The 24,911-nt window shown below is 31.0% G+C and overlaps 1 long non-coding RNA gene across 1 annotated transcript; it reads left to right on the top strand.

Annotated features, from left to right (window-relative positions):
* The first annotated feature begins 11,802 nt into the window (after positions 1–11,802).
* LOC128294025 (uncharacterized) lies at positions 11,803–14,053 on the top strand. The gene is made up of 3 exons (XR_008284199.1): positions 11,803–11,927; positions 12,846–12,887; positions 13,761–14,053. It is a non-coding gene; the product is annotated as an uncharacterized LOC128294025 (long non-coding RNA).
* Positions 14,054–24,911: the final 10,858 nt, after the last annotated feature.

Below are 24,911 nucleotides of genomic sequence, written 5' to 3'. Positions count from 1 at the left end.
TATAAATTAATTGAATTAAAAATATAGAGAGAATATAATTTGACAAGCTTTTAATTAAAATGATTGGATAAGGCTAATGGAAGAAATTAGTCTTTAATTCGAAATATAGTGATTTAGAATAAAGTATTGACGTGACAACACTTTTATATAGGAATATGAAAGACAAAAAAGGGATTAAACAAAATCAGAGATAGCTCCACCACACTTTTTCTCATTTAAAAAAAAAAATCAAAATCTTTAGCCGAGGATCTTGGCTTAAAACAACATGGTAATCAAACATTATCTTAGAATAAACAGTTTGAATTTTGGAATTTGGTCTCATTTGTTTCTGTGGGGTTGAATTAACCTTTGGAAATGAAAAAAAGAAAAAAGAAAAACAATTTGTGCAGTGGGACAATAATTAATTGTTCAATAATTTCTGAGAGAGAGAAGTTTGTCCTCTGATAGTAAATGTCCCACAAGCTGGAGATTATATATAATCTGCCCATGTTAATTATGTAAGAAAAAACTAAATGTTTGACAATGAAAACAGGCTGCCTGCAAACTAAGAAAAATTGCAAATTGATGATGAAGGTGGGAGGGAGATCTTGGAAATTGAGGATTGGAAATTGGAGAAAAAGAAATTATTAGATTTCATTTTTTTTTTTAAAAAAAATTAGGAACAAGTCGAATTGTGGACACGTGATACCATGAATTCTAGTCTGTCCCACTAGGACAACTATATGATCAAAGAGGCCGAAAGGTATTAAGGAAGGTTCCAAGTGTACGTGCACATGTATTAACTCCTGGAAAATAAAATGACTTAAAAACAACTCTAAAAAAACGATTTACAACAGTTGGGTATCCATAAGGTTGGAAAGAGATGGATTAAATAAAAAGATTCAGTAGTCTTATTTTATATTTAAAAGAGTTGAGAAGGGAAGGGTTAAGATCCTTTTTGTACGATAAGAGGAGAGAGATTGGGAAGTATAGATATGTGTGTGAAACAGCTGTATTGGTGGTTGCGACTTATGCTGCTGTCTCTGATTCGACAGTCTGGGCCTCCCTTTCACTTCAACTGGATTTCATCTTCATGTTTCCATTTTCTTTTCATTACTAAATTCATTATCTGATTTGATACGGGTAACTTATTCTAAATATTTAAAATAAAAATTTTGTAATTTAGTCACTTATATTACATTATTTTAGTTACTTTCCTATATCTCACATTATATTTTTTTTTCTAAGTTTTGATTTTTCACCTACTAATTAATAAAATCCATGTCCTTCCAATTCATTAAATATTTATTATTTCAATCACTCAAACTTCTAATTTAATTTAAACGTGGTATAACCCTAAAAATTTGATATATTTGTTAAAGAGTCTCAGATACACTTGAGTTTGGGCAAAGTTTTTTGCACCTGAGCTCGATCCAGTCCAACTTAAATTCTATTTAAATAATAAAAAATATTTTTAAATTTAAATTTAATTATAAAATATATAAAACATCAATTAAAAATGTATTTTTTTATATTTTATTAATTTTTAATAGTGAAATGGGCTTTTTGGGTGCCTCGACCCGAAAGCAAGCATGGTCTTCAAAACTTTTGTAATCGAGCCCCAGCCCGACTTGATTCAAGAACAACTCTATTCTCAACACATTACTACCCAACTTCCACCATTCATCAACATCAAACAAGTGCCATGGGTCGCAATTCAAAGCTTGTGACCATCACATAAAAGATGTCTCATAGAGGTCTACATATAAAATGGGGCTCATTTAACTCACAACAGTTGGTCTGATTCAAAGAACAAGTGACAAGGCCTATCTACTTGAAGTTTTGATAGCCTAGTGAGGCAATTATGAGAAATTAGGCTATCTTGGTAAATAAGGAAAGTAATCTTATAAGATATGTAATCTGATAAGATTTCATTTTGTAATCTAGGAGTTATGTAAATCCCTTAATTGCAAATATATTTCGATCTTATCCGTCGATATAAGTCAATCTATACCGTCAATTTTGGCGGAGTTCAACTATAAATAGAAAGCCTCCCCTTAGTTGTAAATCACCCATTGTTTTGTATTCTTGGACAGAAGGAATATAATTGAGAGCATTTACTCAAACACCTCTCGTGCATTGTTTTTATGTGATTATTATGTTCTTTTGAACATTATTTTGGCTTGAGTTTGCTTCTTGTGCCTTAGAAGAATTCTACAAGAATCCTCACTTTGTAGGAGTTAGGCTGATTTAGGCACATTCGAAACAAGGAATCGCCTAAGGCCACATAAATTGCGAGATTGAAAGTCTAGCTCCATGACAGAAGTAACCACCTCTCCCGCACCAAGTCACCATTAACTCCTATCCACTACAATCTCATTCAACAATCATCTTCGCCCTTACCAACACCTATTGTCACTGACCTGCATTCACTTCACCATCACCTGAAACCAAAGAGCCACCAAGCAACCATCATCAACCCTTAAACCAACTCCCTATTGGCTCTCTTTTGATTCTCAACTCCACTCATGCACACCATATCCTCCACACTACCATACTACCTCAATTCACTCCATTTTCACCACCTTACTCGGGCCTCTATTTGACCACCCTTTCCTCATTATAATCAACCTCACTCTTTACTCAAACCAAACGCTGACTTAAACCAATCATAGCCTCACCCCACACACATCGAAAAAAGAGAAAATAAAAAAAAGTCTTAAACCTAAACATACGACAAAGGAAGAATGAAATAAAAAAAATCAAGAAAAAGATAGAAAGCAAGAAGAAAAGAATAAATCACAAAAATAATAAAAAAGAAAAAAAAAAGCATAGATAGAACTCATCTTTTAGGGCTTCATGATTATTTGGGTATTGAAGCTTTGTTCAACAATCCGAACAACCAAGGTAAAGAAGGGGTTGAGGAGAACAACATATCTCAAGCTTGCGACGATCTAACAGTGGACATCGACGGATTGGGGTTTTCAGCTTCAAACGTTTATTTAGGGTTTTGTAGGTTTTGGTTGCTTTATTGGGAAAATCTAAACTGAAGGATGGATAAAGGGTGTAAAGACCTGCCATTTGATGGTGGTTTTGTGTTCGTTGGAGCACTAGTGGTGGAGCTCTTCGACCGGCAACGATTAGAAGAAGAAAAAGGAAATAGATCAAAACAGTCTAACAGATTCATTTAACCAATTATTGCTAGCAGCACTTCAATAATGTTTCACAAATTGAATTTTTTTTCACTTGATTCTGTCAACTCCCGGTTGAAAAATAACACATGTATGATAGGTTAGTTATCCATCAATAAACATATTTCCACCTATCATATCATATATATTTATATAATCATTATAATTAGACTATTCATTGTATATTATACAGATGTTATAGGTCGATTGGAGAAATTATAAGAAATAGTGAATTAAGAAATATGTGGGAAGAGCGTACTAAAAAGGACAATACAACTTAAAGATGCTAAGTATGTTTTATGTATATAATTAATGCATTTAATTTATTTATTATTTGTACTAAAAATCCATTATAGATTTCATTACCTCTTGACGCAGTGCTAATCTCTTGCACATCACACTTTGGGATAATCGAATCATGTGCTTATCAAGTTGATGATGTGCTCCTAGAGGAACAAAAATGAAATCATTTTCATTGTTCTTACTTGCACAATTGTATTAAAATTTCTTGGTATAGTAAGCTCATATCATATTTATTCCATATTAATTATTTTTTACTATTGTTATTTATTGAAATTGACTATAACCTTTATAAAGGTAATCACACATTATCCTCTATAGATAAAAGTTTACAAGAATTTGAACATTCTTAAAAGATTCACACTATTATAGAGATATTTTAATTTTATTCCTTTAATTAAACATTCATAAAATATTTAATTATAAATCATCACCGTCACTATTCAAAATAATCAAATTATAATCCACATGCAATATTTCAATTCATCCATTCTACCTCCGCAATTGAGGAATTCACAACACCCTCCAAGAGCACATCTCTTGCAGAAATATTATTCACCAACAGAGTATGCATTGCAAAATTGATCAATTTCATTAAACAAGGTTCTAGGAGGTATTTAGTTTTATTGTATGTTTATGAGACAAAATATTTATTTTAACAAATATTGCACACTTCATTTTACATTTATGTCATTGGTAACTTTTATCTAGAAATTTTAAAATATATAAGAGATACATAGTTTTGCATGTCAAGCAACTATAACAATAGTTGATACGAAATTTGACCGCTACTACCTAACAATATATCCTATTCATAGGGAAAAGGTCGATGCAAGTGGAAGAAGGTGTTAAATGTTACAATTATGGTGATCCTATTCAACTCCCTATTCTTCTTATAATAATATAAGTTATTTTCCAAAAAAATAAAACATTAAAATTTATCATTATACAGAACTACAATTCAATATCTGCATACTTATCAACAAATTATTTGTTTACTATTAAATTTCAGGTTTAAATTGAGTATTATAGTTGTGGATGAGACCACTACAACTTGTTTTGTTCTATTCGATAGAATTGTAAGTCGAATTCTCAGTTAAACGGCAAAACAATTGTGGGAAATTTAGTCTGGGGTTCGTACATTTTTAGTACACTTAATAATTACACAGATTTCCTTTTTTCTTAATAAATATATATGATATAATTTACTAAATAAAACATGAAGCCATCAAACTAAAGAAGATTCTTGATCAGCTATATTGATCTTCCAAGTGCAATTGACTGATTTTCAACTTTAGACTTGAATGCAATATGTTCACTGTTCCCCGATTCATGAAGTTGCTTACAAAGATGAATAAAAATTTGTTCTTATGCAAGCATTAATAAGATACATTAGGAAGTTTGCTTGACAAGTACTCCATACTAATCCATGCACTTAATCATCATTGAATCCATTTTGCAGTCTATTGTTAAAGATAATGATAAATCAGGTTGAATAAAGGAAAGAGGAACATACTAGCCCAATTAAACGACAGAAAGGAATTAATATGTGCATATAATGACAACTTAGACAGTTTTTATTGACTAATATTAGAATGTTTTAGAACACAAAATATTAACGCTCTACATATTATCTTGCACACCCAAACCTCAATCTATCAATGAGTGAGTAGTTGATTCCATTTTTTGCCACAATATATAATATCATTATTAACACACGTTTCTTCATATTTAATTTCTTTTCCTTTTTAATCACACTTTTACATTCATTATTTTATTAATGTTTAGTTTTTTCGCATTAAAACCTAATTAAAACAAAAAAATTCATTGGTAGTGATATATATATATATATATATTATATTTTGAATTTCAAAATTACAATCTATTATAAATTCATAATTATTATGTAAGATTAAGATAATAAATCTCTCATACTTGCATGAGTAAGATAACTAATCAAAGTAAACTATAATTATTATTTGAAAATGATAATAAAATTTATTTTTATTTATTTTTTATTTTTAATAACTAATTGAATGAAAATACACATATGTTCATTACAGTGGTAAGTGTTAGCTTTATATTATCGGAATACACTAAAAGTGTAATTTTAATCATAATAAAAGTGTAATTTGACATGGATACGAAATTTAATTTCAATTTTAGTAAAATATAATTTTGAATTTCAAAAATATAATTTTTTAATTTCAAATTTTAATAACAATAATCAAATATCATTTTAATGTTAATTTAGTAATATAATGAATTACAATGAGTATTTTTATTAGTTCGAAAATTTATCTAAATTCATTCTAATTTTATATTATTTAATAAAAATAAAAGCATAAATCAAATCTGAATAAATAAAATCATAGTGAATGTGTAATTTAACATGTATATAAATAATAATAATGAAAATAATGGTATTTTTATTAGTTAGAAAGAGTGTAAGTTTTTTAAAGTTATAACAATCTTTTTAATCCCGCCAATTATTACAATCACTAAATTAAATAATTAACTAATACTAATTAACCTGTAATAAATTTTGAACAGAATCCACACATTTACACAAAATGAGACTTGATCGTGGGATCTCAAAATTTTGACAACTTTAGCCTTGTCATAAAACTAATACCTCATTAGCTAGTGAAATTAATTTAGCATGGATACAAAAGTATTTTTCTTTTTAATAATTTATCTTTAATATTCAATTTTAATAATATTAAAATATTATTATTTTAATGCAAATTTAATAATATAGTAAATAATACATACTATTTTTGTTTGTTCAAACTAGTGAAAGTGTAATTTAACATGAATAAAAAGTGTAATCTTAGTAATACTTTTTAATATTCAAATTTTAATAATAAAATTAAAATAAAACATTATTCTAATATTAGCTTTGTAATATAATGAATAATAAATATTTTCATTAATTCAAAAAATTAAACTTATTTTTTATATATTATAATTTATATAAATTAATTAAATTAAATCAATTGAGTTAAATGCTATTTTTTTTAAGTTATTGTTTATTAAATAACAACATAATTAATTAAGAGTAAAATTTCACTCATGAGATATTACAAAACCATAAAATCATTTATATAAATATAAAACAAATTGCCGATTGAGTCTTACCTCGATTGACATGAACATTGTTGTCAATATAGAAAAAAGTGAGTTCGAATGTGCTGAAACACATTATCTTCCTATTTATGGGTTGAAGAGAGGCTATGGGTAGTTCTAAATATTGTGTGAAAAAGAACGTAATAAGAACCTATAATTAGCATTGGCGGACTCAATAGGGCTAGTAGGGGCCTCGACCCACCTAAAATGGAAAATTTTTCTTTTAGGCTCTTTATAATTTATAAAATTTTAAATTAATAATGGTAAAACTGCACTTTGACCTCCCAAAAATGATAAAAATTTGATTTAATCATTTAAAAATTATAAAGATTTATATAGTATTAAAATGGTGAAATTATATTTTTACTATCATAAAAATATACAATTTAATTCCGGCCCCACAACCCATATATAAGAGGATAATATGCTTTAGTGCACTTAAATTCGAGTCCTCTTGCATTAGCAACAATACTCATACCAATTAAACTAAGATTCAATCAATAATTATTATATAATTTTAAATTTAATTAATTAATTCGTTGTTGCTTCTAATAAGTTGCCTAATGGGTGCTAAGCAGGGAATATGCCTTCTAAACGTAAGAGATTTTCTATAAACAATATATTATAAATGCTAAGCCATTGAAATAAAAGCAAAAGTACATTCACAAAGCAGTGATACAAAAATTGCAGGTATCTCAAAACGAAAAAACACCTACATAAAGACAATCTGCCACACCTCTTATGTTAGCTTCAGATACTCTCTAAATGCTGTTCAAATTGCTCAAGCTCCTTAGAGTTCAATGGACCAACATCTTCACCAATAAGGATTCCTTTTAAAGCAATGAACTCTAACTTTCAGTTTCATTATGTTTTTTTTTTTTTTTTTCACATTAAAGGCAAATAAGGCAGCCACCAAGCCATAAACATCCTCTCCCGATCAATGCCCACTGTCGCCGACGTATCCGCGAAAGCATTAGCCATCCAAGCAGTTTTGGAAACAACTTCCAAAGCATATTTATATATCCGGAAACTCAGCATCATACAATACCCCACGAAATCAAACTCATCAACCAGCCATAAACTCCTCAATCTATGATCCTCCTCATTATCCCTTCAATCAACAACAAGAGACTTCGAAACAACCCTCCTTATTACCAAGTTTCCATACACAATCTACCCAAGTAATGGAAGAAATACTTCAATTAGAGAAAAGAAATATATTTCAAAATTTTAGATAACGTAATTATCCTAATATTCTAAATAATAATAATGATTCCATTTTTAATTTTATTTTCATCAACAGATAATATTAATTTAATTAAATAATTTATTATTGTATAGAAATTATACGACAATAGTTGCCAATGAGATTTGTATTATTGACGAAGTTTGAAACCCTAAATCTTTAAGTATACAAAATGGAATCTCATTATGTGCAATTGCCATATGTATTTTTAATCCAACTTTATGTTATTATCATGTATGAATTTTAGCTTAAATTATTCGATTCTTACTTAATATTAGTTTAATTTCACAATTTAATAACTTATATAGAAATATATATATATATATATATATATGCATAAACTCTAAAAAAATTAGACCACATTGGTTGATTCATGAACATAAAAATATGAGTTGAACGTAATTTTTATTTCCAGAAGGAAAATTGAATAGTAAATAAAAACAACGTGGTGTCAATTTATTGACCGAATCTTTTCTTTCTTGATCATCAAGTAATTATAGAGCTTTAAGAAAACATTGATTTATGTTTGTCGGCGTTGAATTGAGTGAATAAGGTTTTGATATAACAAGTGCATGAAAATCAAACCCGACCATGCACCGATATTCCCTTACAAATTGAACACCCTTAAAACATGTCTTAATTCATTACCATACTTGTCTACATTAAAAATTTCGAAGATCAAATTAAAGTCATTATTGTTGCCATCCATTTCCTAACGTATAACATTTTATAAAACCATTATTTGTGGTGTCCCAATCAGAGGTCAAGAAAATGGTTGATGCAAAAGACAAAAGCAAATGTAATCCATTTTCACCACTTTCTTTTAGCTTTTCTTTTTAATTATGAAAATCATCAGATTGACGTGGCCTAACATTGAAACGTCTCAATACTTCTAATATACATCCCTTTGTTCAATAATACGCCCTTGTTTATTTATGAAAAGTAAATCATTTTAATTAATTTTTAAATTTATTTTTTGGACTAATTCTAATGCTCAAGTTACAAATAATGTCTCGCCGGCCAATACTCTTCCATTGGAGTAGGGGATTGTGGGTGGGGTAAAATTTTGGAGTTTTAATTCTCTATACATTTTAATTTAATTTTCTTACTTTTAATTTCTGCTCTATTTTTTGAGTTTAAAAATTCAAATGTAGTTGTCGACATCATTAAATTCTACTAAATACACTGGTATAATATTTTTAAATTTAAAAGGAAAAAACTTATTTAATAATCATGTAATAAAAAAGAACATTATAATATATCTAAATTTAACAAAAAAAATTAACGATGTTAATAATTCTTAAAAACTCATATTAATATTTTAATTAGAATAAATTGTCTAAATTAATTAATGATATTATAATGAAGTACTGAATGATACCAAAAATTAAAATATAAAAATTAGATCTCAATTTTGAATGTAGTACAAAAATTAAAATGATATTTGACCACTATCATACAATTCAAAAGGACAAGTGTCACAAGGAAGGCCATAGCCCTCCTTTTATGTAAAGAGTACTTGTATTGTTCAAATTTACTTAATAAAATAAATAAAAATATATTATCAGTGTATCAAAATTAATCTATATATTTATATGACATGTGTTTTTTTAATATTTTATTTATTTTATAACACTTAATATTTATTTTTTTAATTTTATTTCTTGAACCCACAATTTTAAATAAAATGTGAATGAAACTATGACTATTGAATCTCAATATCTGGTTTTAGCTAGAAAAGAAGAGGGTGGAGTAGATTAAAACTTCGGTGAAGAAGGAAGTGTTTTTCAAGAAATGCAGAAAGAGGCATATGATTCTAGTAGGATATTAAGAATTTAACAAAGAAAGGGCAATAAAATAATGATTAAAAATTAAAAAAAAAATTGAGGGGTAACACCATCCATGTGAACTGCCTTTATTTTCTTTTGTTCCAAACATTTAAAAATGGATCCAATCCATAAAGACTTATCAAATGTTGTTGGTCGTTGCCTCGTGTTTCGTTATGGTCATTGGTCTTACCAAAGAGATAGCGTTATCGGATCATTTCCCACTCATCACCAATATTAGGGGTATTTGGGTCATTTTATTTTTAAAGAAAAAGTACTTTGGGTATAAGTTAAAGATTAGAAATTATTTGAGTGTAATAAAGTGGCAAAGTTAGAAGTATAAAATTTACACGTGTTTTTTTTTAATATTTTATTATATTTTTATACTATATTTGTCAACTAATCTAATACTCTCCCCTCACAATGTATAATTAAAAAAAAAAAAAAAAGTAAAATCATTTAATTTGGTGGATGATGGTTTGGAAGGTAGAAGAAGAAATAACCTAACAAGAATGTATAGCAGTATAAGTGGAGCTATCATTCAATATGATAAGGATATTGCACCTGACTTTGATTCAATAAATAGATAATACCACTCGTATTAATTTCTCTAAAATTATGTGCCATCAAATCAAATCACCATTATTTGAAATTGACAATACAAAGATAATTTAAATTATAGATATCATAATAGATTTGGATGAGTAATTAAATATAATGTGTTTAGTTTATTTTTATTTTATATTATAGTATTTAATTTTATTATTATTATTATTATTATTATTACATTAATTACGGATAAATATATCACTTTTCATTCAAATTCACATTAAATCAATTTTAATTAATTAAAGGGTTACAAGGAATGTAATTGGTTTTTGTCATGAAAGGGACCCTTTGTGGCTGTTGTTATATATGATGGAAAATTTGCACTAAATCTTAGCTTAATTACATCTCTTTTGTCTGTAATTTGGCAGCAAATCATTTTTCACATTAACTAATGAATTGAAAGTTGCTAATATGAAACATACAGTATTATTATAGCAAGTATAAAAGAAATGTGTTTGGATGGATGTTAGTAAGATTTTTATGCCATGTCCCATCTTGATTTTAATACCAATTCAATTTTGTAACCAGGCAGCATAAAAAACCATAATTATCTAATATGATGCTGCCTAACCACTTCATCTGACGTCAATTACCAATAATAATCTTTACTTGTGTTTTAGTAATGATAAATTAATTGCTTCACTTTGATTTTTTTCAACACTCATTTTACTTGTAATCTTGAATTTAAAAAGTATTTATAATTTAATAAATTTATTTAAAATATAGAATATTATGTTGTAAGTATAAGCTATCAACCTCTTTCAAAAATAATACTATAAATGCTATGTTAAAATTATTACACTAAATTTATTTAACTAAATTTATATTTTATTTGAATAAAAAGCAATTTCAAAATTTACCATCGTATATAATAAGTTAAGGTATAAATGTAACTTTTTCGTAATTCTTTTAATGCTTTTCCAATATACCAATTATTATAATATCACATTTAATTATAATTCCATTGAAATGTTACCATGAGAATGTACTAAAAGTTTAATTCTATGTGTTTTAATATTTTACTTTTTCTCTCGTCAACAACAAAATATTTGTAACGCCCCAATTTTCGGGAATTCTGTGAATGTTGGCATAGGTTTAATTATGTTAGTGGGCCTCTAGAAAGCCCAAACTTAAGATAGAAGCCAACAATTTTAGTTAATTTTTGTTCCATAAGAAAAATGGGGTGAAATTATGAAATAGGACCTATGTGAAAATGTTTGAAAATACTATAGGCTAAATTGAAGTGGCCAAATAAATAGGAGTACAAAATAGGAGGATTTGCATGACAAACCTCCTATTTTACATGAAGTGGCCAGCCATCATGTTGTTGTAGACAAAATGTACACTTGATATCCATAATTTATGGTACAAATTGATACAAATTGATAATAGGTTAGGTAAATGTTCAATGATAATAGGTTACGTAAATGTTCCATGATAATGGGTTAGGTAAATGTTTCATGATAAGAATTTCATGTCTTTTGTATTAAAGAATTAAATGGATGAAATATGAAGTTTTATTAAAAGAAAAATGGGTGAAAAGAACAAAGTTTTGTCCATCTTTTTCATCATAGCTGAAAGTTAGAGAAGAGAAAGGAGAGGAGAAAGCTCTTGAGTATTTGGTCATTAGGAGGAGGAAAATTGAAGGTAAGTTCTTGGTACCTTGCTTCTATTTTGAGGTTCATGAGTTCTTCTTGATTCTACCTTAACTCTTGAAGTATATTTTGATTTTTAGCTGTGTTGTGAGCATTTGGTCATGAATTAAAATGAAGGAAATGATTGTTGTTTCATGTTCTTTTGATGAAAAATGGAAGATATGTGAAGTTGAGCCAAACAAATGAGCATGCATGTGCCTTAGATGCTAAAGGGAAAAATCGGCTAACATGTTGTGCTTTAAAATGATGAAATGGAGATTATGCTTAAGTAAAAATCATAGATATGTGATGATTGATTGGTGATATACATGTTTAAATAACATGCATGCAAGATAGGTGTATGAAAGAGTGATTTGGTAATAAATCTGCTTGGGACAACAGCAGTAACGTGACTTTGGAAAATCACCATAAATTGTGGGAGATGAATTAGAAGCTGAATAAATTATGTAATTAAAGCTTATTGAGTCTAGTTTCTAATGAAATAAACAAGAACATATTTTGAATTCTGTACAATGAGAAATTTGATTCGTAATGAAGAGTGGTCAGATTAGTTAAACAGTGAAACATGGGAAACTTTGAGAAAAATCTGGTATTGATTGGCTAAACCAAAAATTCTGAAAATTTTATGAATAGAAGATATATGAGTCTATTTTCAAGGAAAATTAACGGAACTTGATTTGGAGTTTCGTAGCTCCAGTTATAAATGATTTAGTGACTGTTGCTCAGGAAGACAGCTTGCAGTGAAATTATGATTATGTGGTAAACATTGACAAAAATTTGTTAATGAGTTGCTTATTGTTTTCTTATAAGCTTACTATGATCTGTAGGTGTGATTGGCCGAATATTGTAAGGGTTAATACGTAGTTCGTATTTGAATAGTTAGATTAATGTGTTAGTAATCCAATTGTAGGCAGTTCGTGTGTGGATCTCGTCAGCATATCGTCGCAAACAGGTGTGTAACTAACACCCTCTTTCTTAGTCTGGATTGGCAAAAGTCGAAAAGTCGAAATGCCGAAAATCGGTATTTTGTAGATTTGCGAGTGTGCGAATGCTCGTGAGGTAAATCGATTAATGTTTTTGGTAAACCGCAAAATTTGGACCGCAAAGTGTATGATTTTCGTACATCGATATTTTTGGGCTTAATGGGCCAAAATTGGAATGATGGGCCAACGGCCCAATTCGGTAAGAACCCTCGACGTGATTCGTTAGTACGTGAAAAGTAGGAATATGCATGAAAAACCCTAAAATAGATAAATTACTGAAATACCTTTAAAAGTGAAAATTTACGCTTTACCCTAGGAGATAAATTACCAAATACCCATAGGGTTAAATTGACCTAAATGCATGTTTGATCGTTGTTATTTACTGCATGCCATGTTGTTATTATCTGATGCATGGGATTGGGATATTGACGGAGGAAGTACTGAAAGTGGCTTGTCCACATCTTTGGAGGCTTTGCCTCAATTTATCGATAATCGAGACAAGGGCAAGAATCTGTGGAGTGTTGGGTTGGGTGGGTTGAGCTATTCCCACATGGAGTGTATGGCTGGTACGGGTGGAGTGTAGTGGTTGGTGGGTTGAGTAGTCTCCCAAATGGGCTTGCATATGTTTTGATGTTGCATGTATTCGAAATGGGCCTATGGGCCATATTGTTATCTGAATAAGGGCTAAGGCCCGGCTTTATTGTAATCTGAAAGGGCTCGCCCAAGACCATCATACTGAATGGGCTTAGGCCCAATAGGCTTGAGCTGACTTGGGCTTTGAATGAGTTTTCTTTACACACTGAGTTTCCCCAAACTCACCCCTTTTATTTTCATCCACGCAGGAAATCCCCAACCATAGTGGGCTTGGAGCTGTGAGGGGAATTCGGAGTGGCCACCCGTTCTGAAAGTTTGATTTTCTTCTGGTGAACTGGACAACCTTTTATTTACGTTTGAAGTTTTCGGGCTTTTAAATGTAATAAGGCCGCTTAATTATTTTTTGATGGTTTTAATATGTATTATTAAGATAGGTAATACTTATTTTAACTGTTGAAATTGGATAGCTTTAGGGCGCGTTTTCAAAAACAGCAGTTGATTTCAAAATAACACGACAATAAGCAAAGCTTCCGTAATGAAAGTATTTTTCCAAAATTAATCACTTTTCCTAAAAATGACTTAATCAAATGGGTTTCCTAGAAATATCCATGACGTTAAGGTGTGGCAATGGCGGTATGCATGTCTAGGATTGGATCCGAAGGAGCTTGGTACTTAGCATCCGATGGACTAACCACCTCTTTCCGGTTTCCTACCGGTGCATGACTTCCATTCACTTCAACCCTTAATGAATTAATCTTTTGAACATCAAGTACGATTTTCTGGACTTAGAATGGAAATTTTTTTTTTTACATTTTTGATGTGGCATGTCGGATCCGGCCATAACTTCTGGGCAGGGTTTGGGGTGCTACATTTAGTGGTATCAGAGCCTAGGTTGCAACAACTCGGCTGTGGAATGGGTTTACAAAAATAAAGATTTTCGAAAACGAAAATTTTATAAAGAATGCGAAAAACTCGATTTTTAAAATTTAGATTTTAGAAGGTGGCATTCCGAATCTCCGGCTCAAGTCTGTAAGTATTTTGAATTTTTCTAAATATTTTCCTGAATTATCTGTCTGTACTGAAACCCTATTAGGATACTCTAGATAGGATGATACTAAAACCATAGGAAAATCTGATAAGAGACTGGAACTGCAGCTAGACTTCGATTCTGCAAAAACAAACTCTGAACTACTGTCTGGTTCATAAAACATTTGTAATAAACACTGGAATATTAATTGATGCATAAAAATTCGTAATCAAGATAATACGATATGAGTACAAGAGGCCGTGGACGGAGCCGAGGAAGTGCTCAAGCAAGATCTTCGTCTTCGAGACATATGCCGGCGGTGGATGTACCGGTACCACCGGCAACAGAGGTAGAGTCTCATGACCGGCGGTGCCGAGGATGATGTCCTGTCACAGGCAATGCTTCGTGTTCTGGAAAGGGTTGTCGGGACAAGTTCGGGCAACGAAATTCGAGGATCGATTTCTAAACGACTCGGGCCAACGGAGCGAGATCTTTAGGGTGTGTCCGTATCGCCTCGAATGTGGCAGAATATTGGTTGGAGGCCACAGAATGGATTATGGACAACTTGGACTGCTCTGAGGAGATTGTGAGTGGGGTATCTGTACTAAGTCTTTTGGGTCACTCGGTTAGGGTAGACAAACTGTATAGAGATGTACCCTTAGAAACTCAAGGTAAGATTTTCCTTGGAGATCTGATGGAGTTACCGTTCAGAGAGTTTGATCTCATTTTGGGAATGGACTAGCTTGTTAAACATAAAGCGACTCTGGACTGTGCTGCTAAACGAATGGTGTTAAGAACCACAAAGGATGAGGAAGTTATAGTGATAGGTGAGCGAAGGGATTATTTGTCCAATGTGGTGTCGGCTTTAAGAGCCGAAAAGTGGATTCGGAAAGGTTGTGAGGCCTATTTGGCATTTGTAAGTCAGTCAGAAGAGGAGGGACTGACAGTGGATAAGGTTAGGACCGTAAAGGAGCTCCAAGATGTTTTTCCGGAGGGGCTTCCAAGATTACCTCCGAATCGAGAAGTTAATTTGGATTAGACTTGTTGCCTGGAACGGCGCCCGTGTCCATCGCACCGTATAGGATGGCACCGAAGGAGTTAGTGGAGTTAAAGGCTCAAATTCAAGAGTTGTTGGATAGGGATTTCATTAGGCCAAGCGTGTCTTCATGGGGAGCACCAGTGCTATTCTTGAAAAAAAAGGATGGTACGATGCAGATGTGCATTGATTATCACCAGTTGAACAAACTGACGATTAAGAATAAGTATCCACTGCCAAGGATTGACGATCTATTCGACCAGCTTAGAGGAGCTTCTGTATTTTCCAAGATCGACCTTCGATCTGGATATCATCAGTTAAGGGTCAAAGAGGCAGATATCCAAAAGATGACATTCAGGACTCGGTATGGTCATTATGAGTTTCTGGTTATGCCATTTGGACTAACGAACGCTCCTGCAGCGTTTATGGATCTGATGAATCGTGTGTTCCAACCATTTTGGATCAGTTCAGTAGTCGTCTTTATTGACGATATCCTGGTATATTCCGAAACTAAAACGAAACATGATGAGCATCTCCGTATAGTGCTGTAAGTATTAAGGGAGAAAGAACTCTTTGTGAAGTTCAGCAAGTGTAAATTTTGGTTGAGAGAGGTAACCTTCTTAGGACATGTGGTCTCTGTTGAGGGGATTAAGGTGGACCCTCGGAAAATTGAAGCGATTTTAAAGTGGAAGCCGCCTAGGTCAGTGTCAGAAATACGGAGTTTTCTAGGACTGGTAGGATACTTAGAAGGTTTGTGGAAGGTTTTTTTTTTTGTGATGGCAGCACCTCTGACAAAACACATAAGGAAAGGAGTACCGTTTGTATGGACTAAGAAACAGCAGGAAGCTTTTGAGAAGTTGAAGAAAGTTCGATCAAGCACTGTGTTAATTCAAATGAGTCTAGTTTCTAATGAAATAAACAAGAACATATTTTGAATTTCGTACAATGAGAAATTTGATTCAGAATGAAGAGTGGTCGATTAGTCAAACAAGTGAAACATGGGAAACTTTAAGAAAAATCTGGTATTGATTGGCCATACCAAAAATTCTGAAAATTTTATGGATAAAAGATATATGAGTCTATTTTCGGAAAAATTAACGTCACTTGATTTGGAGTTTCGTAGCTCAGTTATAAATAATTTAGTGACTGTTGCTCGGAAGACAACTTGTAGTGAAATTATGATTATGTGGTAAACATTGACAAAAATTTGTTAATGAGTTGCTTATTGATTTCTTATAAGCTTACTATGATCTGTAGGTGTGGTTGACCGAATATTGTAAGGGGTTAATACGTAGTTTGTATTTGAATAGTTAGATTAACGTGTTAGTAATCCAATTGTAGGCGGTTCGTGTGTGGATCTCGTCAGCATATCGTCGCAAACAGGTGTGTAACTAACACCCTCTTTCTTAGTCTGGATCGGCAAAAGTCGAAAAGCCAAAATGCCGAAAATCGGTATTTTGTAGATTTGCGAGAAAAGCGAATGCTCGTGAGGTAAATCGATTAATGTTTTTGGTAAACGCAAAATTTGGACTGCAAAATGCATGATTTCGTGCCTCGATATTTTTGGGCTTAATGGGCCAAAATTGGAATGATGGGCCAATCTGCCCAATTCAAGAAGAACCCTCGATGCGTGATTACGTTAGTACGTGAAAAGTAGGAATATGCATGAAAAACCCTAAAATAGATAAATTACTGAAATACCTTTAAAAGTGGAAAATTTACGCTTTTACCCCGAGAGATAAATTACCGAAATACCCCTAGGGTTAAATTGACTTAAATGCATGTTTGACTGTTGTTATTTACTGCATGCCATGTTGTTATTATCTGATGCATGGGACTGGGATATTGACGGAGGAAGTACTGAAAGTGGCTTGTCCACGTACTGGAGGCTTTGCCTCAATTTATCGATAATCGAGCGCAAGGTCGCAATCGTGGAGTGTTAAATTTGGGTGGGTTGAGTTATTCCCCACATGGAGTGTATGGCTGGTACGGGTGGAGTGTAGTGGTTGGTGGGTTGAGTAGTCTCCCCAAATGGGCTTGCATATGTTTACTGATGTTGCATGTATTTTGAAATGGGCCTATGGGCCATACTGTTATCTGAATAAGGGGCTAAGGCCCAGTTTATTGTAATCTGAAAAGGGCTCTGGCCCAGTACCACCATGTACCCAAATGAGCTTGCATATGTTTCTCGATGTTGCATGTGTTTTGAAATGGGCCTATGGGCCATACTGTTATCTGAATAAGGGCTAAGGCCTAGTTTATTGTAATCTGAAAGGGCTCGCCCAAGATCATCATTACTGAATGGGCTTAGGCCCAATAGGCTTGAGTGACTTGGGCTTTGAATGGGTTCCTTACACACCGAGTTTCCCCAAACTCACCCTTTTATTTTCATCCACGCAGAAATCCCCAACCATAGTGGGCTTGGAGTGTGAGGGAATTGAGTGGCCACCCGCTCGAAAGTTTGATTTTCTTCCGTGAACTGGACATCCTTTTATTTACGTTTGAAGTTTTGGGCTTTTAAATGTAATAAGGCCGCTTATTTATTTTTGATGGTTTTTATATGTTTTATTAAGATAGATAATATTTATTTTAACTGTTGAAATTGGATAGCTTTAGGGCGCGTTTTCAAAAACAACAGTTGATTTCAAAATAACACGACAACAAGCAAAGCTTCCGCAATGAAAGTTTTTTTCCAAAATTAATCATTTTTCCTAAAAATGGCTTAATCAAATCGGTTTCCTAGAAATATCCATGACGTTAAGGTGTGGCAATGGCGGTATGCATGTCTAGGATTGGATCCGAAGGGAGCTTGGTACTTAGCAATCCGATGGACTCACCACCTCTTTTCCGGTTTCCTACCGGTGCATGACTTCCATTCACTTTAACCTTTAATGAATTAATCTTTTGAACATCAAGTACGATTTTCTAGACTTAGAATGGAATTTTTTTTTTTACGTTTTTAATGTGGCATGCCGGATCCGGCCATAACTTCTGGGCCGGGTTTGGGGTGCTACAGGACTAACCACCTCTTTTCCGGTTTCCTACCTGGTGCACAGCTTCCATTCACTTCAACCCTTAATGAATTAATCTTTTGAACATCAAGTACGATTTTCTGGACTTAGAATGGAAATTTTTTTTTTTACATTTTTGATGTGGCATGTTGAATCCGGCCATAACTTCTGGGCCGAGTTTGGGGTGCTACAATATTTACTAATGTGACTTTCATATATTTTATAATATTTATTTCTTGACTTATATAATTTTAATCATTTAATTAAATACAACATTAGGTCCAAAAAGAAGTTTGTCCAATTTAACTTAGTTTTTAATTTTATAATATATTATATTATGTTTTTTATATATAATTTTAATTTATAATATATAAAAAATTAAATATTTATTAATATATAATACTATAATGCAAACAACAAAATTTTAAAATTTTAAAATTAAAGTAACATAAATATATTTTAAAAAATTTTAAAATATATGAATGGATCTAAAATGAGCTTTGTCGAAACCTTTTTGAAATCGACTTATATTTAAAACAAAAATAAAAATAGATTTGCCATCAATCTTTTTATGAGGCGTGATCAGATCACCTCGTAATTTGATCGTTTTAATAAAAAGTTTGATTTACTAAAACAATGATTTTTGGTCTACAAAATTCAGGAAATGGGTTCGGGAGTTGGTTATGCACGGGGAAGGATTAGCACCCTCGTGATGACAAAAAATTGATACCTAGTTGATTACTTGATGTCTTAATGTTGAGAATTGAAAATTTGAAGAGAATAAAAAACATGATCCCACCTTGCATAATGTCATTTTTAATTAAAATCACTTGAATAAATCAAAACGTATGTAAAAGGCCCTCTTATCTCGAGATAATAAAAATGTCATATCTCGTAAGTTAGGACACGACATCTCAAATTTTCGAGAATAAGCTTGCTCTTTATTTTAATTACTATTTAAATCTCATGTGTTTTAATTTCAAAAGGAATGTTCAGTTATCTAGGTTCAAAGAGAAAGTCGAACCCCGTAAATTAGGGCACGGCTTTTTGAATCTCTAAATAAGAAACATTGCCTTAATTTTAAAATTTTTATTTTTTATGCATCATGCGAAAAACGAAAGTAACACTTAAAATGATATGCATTTTACTTATTCGGACATAATATACACATGAATAAATCCTTAAACTTAATCTATGATATAGTGACAAGTGAAATAATATAAGATAGCCATGTGGATAGAACATTTATATTAGAATAATAAATATCGAATAAATGGATAAATACTATAATTATAATAATGTAAATATAGAAATAATAAGAATACTAATTCATGACATTAATAAAAAATAAATAAAGTAACTTAAAAAAAAAAAGAAAAGGAAAACAAAAGGTGCTTAATGAAAAGGAAGTATAAGTAGTATCAAATTTAAATATTTAAAAGTAAAAGAATAATAAATAAATAAATAGATAAAACAAATATACATAATATTAAATTTAAGATTTAAGAAGTAAAAGGACAATAAATAAATAAATAAATCGATAAAACAAATATAAATAAGATTAAATTTAAGTGTTTTAAAAGTAAAAGAATAATAAATAAATCAATTAAATTTAAGTGTTAAAAAAGTAAAAGAATAATAAACAAATAGATAAATAGATAAAACAAATGTAAAAGGATGAAATTAATTAAATAAAGGACTGAATTGAAATTTAAACGGAATTAAAGGTATAAATCATAATAAATTAAATAATAAAATCGAATAAAGACTAAAATTAAATACGCGTAAAGGAGGAGGGACTAATTGGGAAATTATTCCCTTTCCCAAAACGTGTCGTTCCTTAATGGACCGAATCGAAACAAAATTAAAATCATAGGTTATAAATTAAAAAACAAAAAAAAAGGGCTGGATTGAAAAATAATTAAAAAGCAGAAGGGCTGAAGGCACAATTAACCCCCTTTAAAAAACATGAGGATCCTACGGGGTCAGGTCGGGTCGGGTCAGATCGAGTTAGCTGAAAACGACTTCGTTTTGGAGTCTAGGCAATAAGCCCAAAATGGCGCCATTTTAATGGGCTATAAAAGAAAAAAAAAAGTTTCAAAACTCATTTTTGCATCTATTTTTTTTTTAAAAAAACCCTTAAAAACCCTTTCTTTCTTTCTCTCAATTTTCCAGAACCGGCCTAAGTCCGGCGAATGTTCGTCACGATGGGCGCCGGTCGTCGACGACGGCTCTACCATTCCCAGTGGTCGAATTGTTTTTTTCCTTTTTTTAATTTTTTTAAAAAAACCATAAAACCCAAATTTAAGCCAAAAATCTTTTGAAATAATAAAAAAAAAGAAAATAAAATGCAAAGGAAAAAAAAACTTTTGGCATCAGCATTTTTATCAGACCTTTACAGAACCTTAATGAGTTTTGAGGCGTCTGGGGCGTCAACGGTGGTCCTCGATGATGGCAAAAGGTGGATCGGTAGGTAAAAGATCCATTTTTATATGTATTTATTATATTTTTTTCTTTTGAAAATAAAACAAAAATAAATCACCTTTTTGCTCAATATTTTGTATTCAATTTCTTTGTATATATTTTTTCTTCGTGTGTAAAAATTTATATTGGTTGTTGTGGCTTTTATAGCCGATTTACATACTATATTTCACTTTTTTTTGCTACTGTTTAGCCACTGTTCTTTGTTGTTTCTTGCAGGTAGTGGTTGATGACGGTGGCAGGCAGTTGGTGGTGGCAGGCTAGGAGCGACGCTAGCTAAGGTTTCTTTCTTTCTTTTTTCTTTTTTTTATAAATACTGTTTAGATTTTGGGTCATTTGGGCCATTAGTGGTTTTTTTTTTTATTTAGGCTTGTAATTGTAATGGACTTGGACTATTATTTATTATTTTTTTTTTATTTTGGTTTTCTTTTCTATTTGGGTTTCTGTTTGGGCCCAGACTGAATTGGCCCATTACAGCTGCCCCCTCTTTGCTCATTGACGTGTAACGGGAACGGAGCGAAGACTTTAAAAAAGGTCAATTTTGCCTAATCTTACAGAATTTCGACCTCTTTGGTGCTTCTCTTTTTCAAGTAGCTTCATTCTAACCTACTGCAACTTCAAATGTATAGGATTTGTTGTTTCAATCTACTCCACTACAACTTTAGGGATATTAGATTTGTAGCTTTAATTTGCTCCATTGCAACTTCAGGGCAATGAGACTCGTATCTTCAATCTACTCCACTGCAACTTCAGGGAGATGAGATTGGTAACTTCAATCTACTCCACTGCAACTTCAGGGAGATAAGATTTGTGACTTCAATCTATTTTACTACAACTTTAGAGAGACAATATTTGCTATCATCAATCTACTCTACTACAACTTCAGAGAGATAAGATTTGTGGCTTTAATCTGCTCCACTGCAACTTCAGAGAGATAAGATTTGCTATTTTCAATCTGCTCCACTGCAACTTCAGGGAGATAAGATTTGTGGCTTTAATCTACTCCACTACAATTTTAGGGAGATAATATTTGCCACGATAACTTCAATCCGTCCCACTACAATTTTAGGGGTATAGGATTTGTGGTTTCACTGATCTGTTACATCGTTTTCTAGGGAACATGACCTGTAGAATCCATTTTATAGGCCTATATTTATGCCAAGCGATTAGGATGTTATGATCAGAATGAATTAAATGCTCCTAACTAGATGTGTATGAATGATATTTGCATGAATGTAGAATGTCATTTTTTGAGAATGACCCCTTTTTAATGCTTAGGTTGACATTACTTGTTGTTCATCAAGGTTCTATCACTAACGCATTACCTTGCCATCTTACTCAATTGGTATCTTTGACAGGAAACCCGAAGAAATAATCACAATTTAAACTATTCGTTCCCAAACATTTTCAACTCTTACATTTGGTTAGTTCTATCCAGTAGTCTTGTTTCAAGTCCTTGTACTAATTAGAAAACCTTTTAGAGTAATATGCAAAGTTCCTTTTACTTGAATATTATTTGTCCATTAATCATTATTGTGAGGCCCAATTTTGGCCCGAGTACAAACCCAAATGCCCAATACCAAAAAAACCCAAATCCCAAATAGCCCAAATTACAAACAAAACCCAAAACCTAACCCTAGCCCACAATATTTTCAGAAAACAATAAACCCTAGCCCCACTTGCACTACCTACAGCCGCCACTGCCATGCTAGCCTTCTGACTACTGCCGCCGCTCCCCAACGTCAGCCACCACCTACTACCACTTTCTCTCGTTCCGTCACCTACAAAAGGACGGACAAACACGCATCAAACAGTAGGAAAATAGTAAAAATAATATGTGAAAATGGCTATAAAGGCTGAATCTAAATGTATTTCAAGGGGACTTTTTGAATACAAAAAAAAAAAGAAGAATAGATTCAGACAATAGAGATTGACATTCGAGTGCAAAAGTTGAATATAGAGGAGTTTTGATTCAGAGTCTAAAAGGTTCAGAGATCTTTATCATTTTCTTCTTTTCTTTTCTATTCATTTTCCCTTTATTTCTCTCATTCGAAACATATATTTATACCAATATATTTTCTTATTTTTCATTTAAAAAAAACAGTTTATATATACGAACATATAAATATAAAAAAATAAAAATATACTTTTTTTGGGGATTTCGACCACAGCAGTGCTGATTGCTTGCGACGATAGACCGTGGCGGGCCACTGATGGCGACCGGTCGAAAACTTCACGGACCTCATTTCCTACAGAGAAAAAAAAGAGAGAGGAGAGGATTTTTTTTTTAAAAACAAATGAAAATGAGCTTTTTTAAAAAAAAATCTGATTTATATAAGCCACCAAAATGACGTCGTTTTGGGACTGGGCTTAAACGCCCAAAATGACGTCGTTATGCCTCATGACCCGTGCACTGACTCGACCTGCTTCTAGGATCTGCATGTTTTCCACAAAGGGGATATTTATGCATTTAACCCTTCCGCTTTTTTACAATTTTATAATTAAATCTTTCGTTATTTTTAATTTTGCCCTGTAATTTTGTTTTCATTTCATTTTGGTCCCACATAAAATGCTATGTTTAGAAGTGCGGAGATATTTTCTCCTTTAGTCCCCCTTTTTATTTGCGTGTTCAAAATCGGTCCTTCTTTTCTTATTTTACTTCCAGATTCACCTCAAACTTTCGTTTTAAATTCGATTTAATCCTTTCCCATTATTTGCTATTTTATTTTCAAATTAATTATTTTTATTATTACTTTCTATTATTACATTTATCATTATCATTGTTTCATTGCTATTACTACTAACACAATATATTTATTTCTATTATTATTATTATTATTATTATTATTATTTACTATCTAATATATTATTATTATTATTATTATTATTATTATTATTATTATTATTATTATTATTATTATTATATTTTTTTGCATTTACTTATACGTTATTATTTTTATATTAACTAATTTAATATATATTTTAGCACACTTATTTTATTTATATATCATTACTCTTATTTTTATCATTTCATCATTTATTTTATTTATATCTTTCTAAATAATTCCAAACTTTAGATTATTTATTATTCGTATTTTTACCATTATTATTACTATTTGTTTTTACCATTATTATTACTATTATTTTTGCTTTCATTATTATTACTATATTTTTATTTTTATTTTCTACTATTATCATTATTATTAATACTAATATTAATATTCTTATTATTCCTATTATTATTTTTTACTGCTAATATTTATTATCATTATTGTTACTATTATTTTTTACTATTATTATTTATTATTATTTTACTACTATTACTTATATTCGTTATTATCATTATTAATTTTAACTGTATTTTCTTTACTATTATTTTTATTATCATTATTTATTTATTTATTTATTTATTATTATTGTCATATTATTATATATGTTTTATTACAAATTGTGCTTTAAATATTATTTATTTTAATTTGGTTCTTCACTTCCAATATTTTTAAACTTTTTCCCTTATATTTATTTATTTATTACTTTATTATTATTGTCCTCACTATTATTTATTTATTTCATCTTTACTTATTCATATTCATACGTATTATTATTATTGTAATTTGTTTGTCAATATTACTATGACCATTATAGCATATTAGTATTATCATAACATTCATTTGTTTATCATATACTTGACGCGTATAGTTGTTTCATATTATTGCATTATTTTTCTCCCATGCTATGTTTAAATATAATAGGTTATCTTTGAATCACATTTCGAATAAGCCCATGTCGTTTTAACTTACGTTTGATAAAATTTTAAGAAGTAAAAAAATTTTCAAAGTAAGGC

This window comes from Gossypium arboreum, chromosome 1 (assembly GCF_025698485.1).
Source record: "Gossypium arboreum isolate Shixiya-1 chromosome 1, ASM2569848v2, whole genome shotgun sequence".
NCBI lineage: Eukaryota > Viridiplantae > Streptophyta > Magnoliopsida > Malvales > Malvaceae > Gossypium > Gossypium arboreum.
The sequence above is the reverse complement of the archived record's forward strand: the minus strand, read 5'-3'. Positions and strand labels throughout refer to the sequence as shown.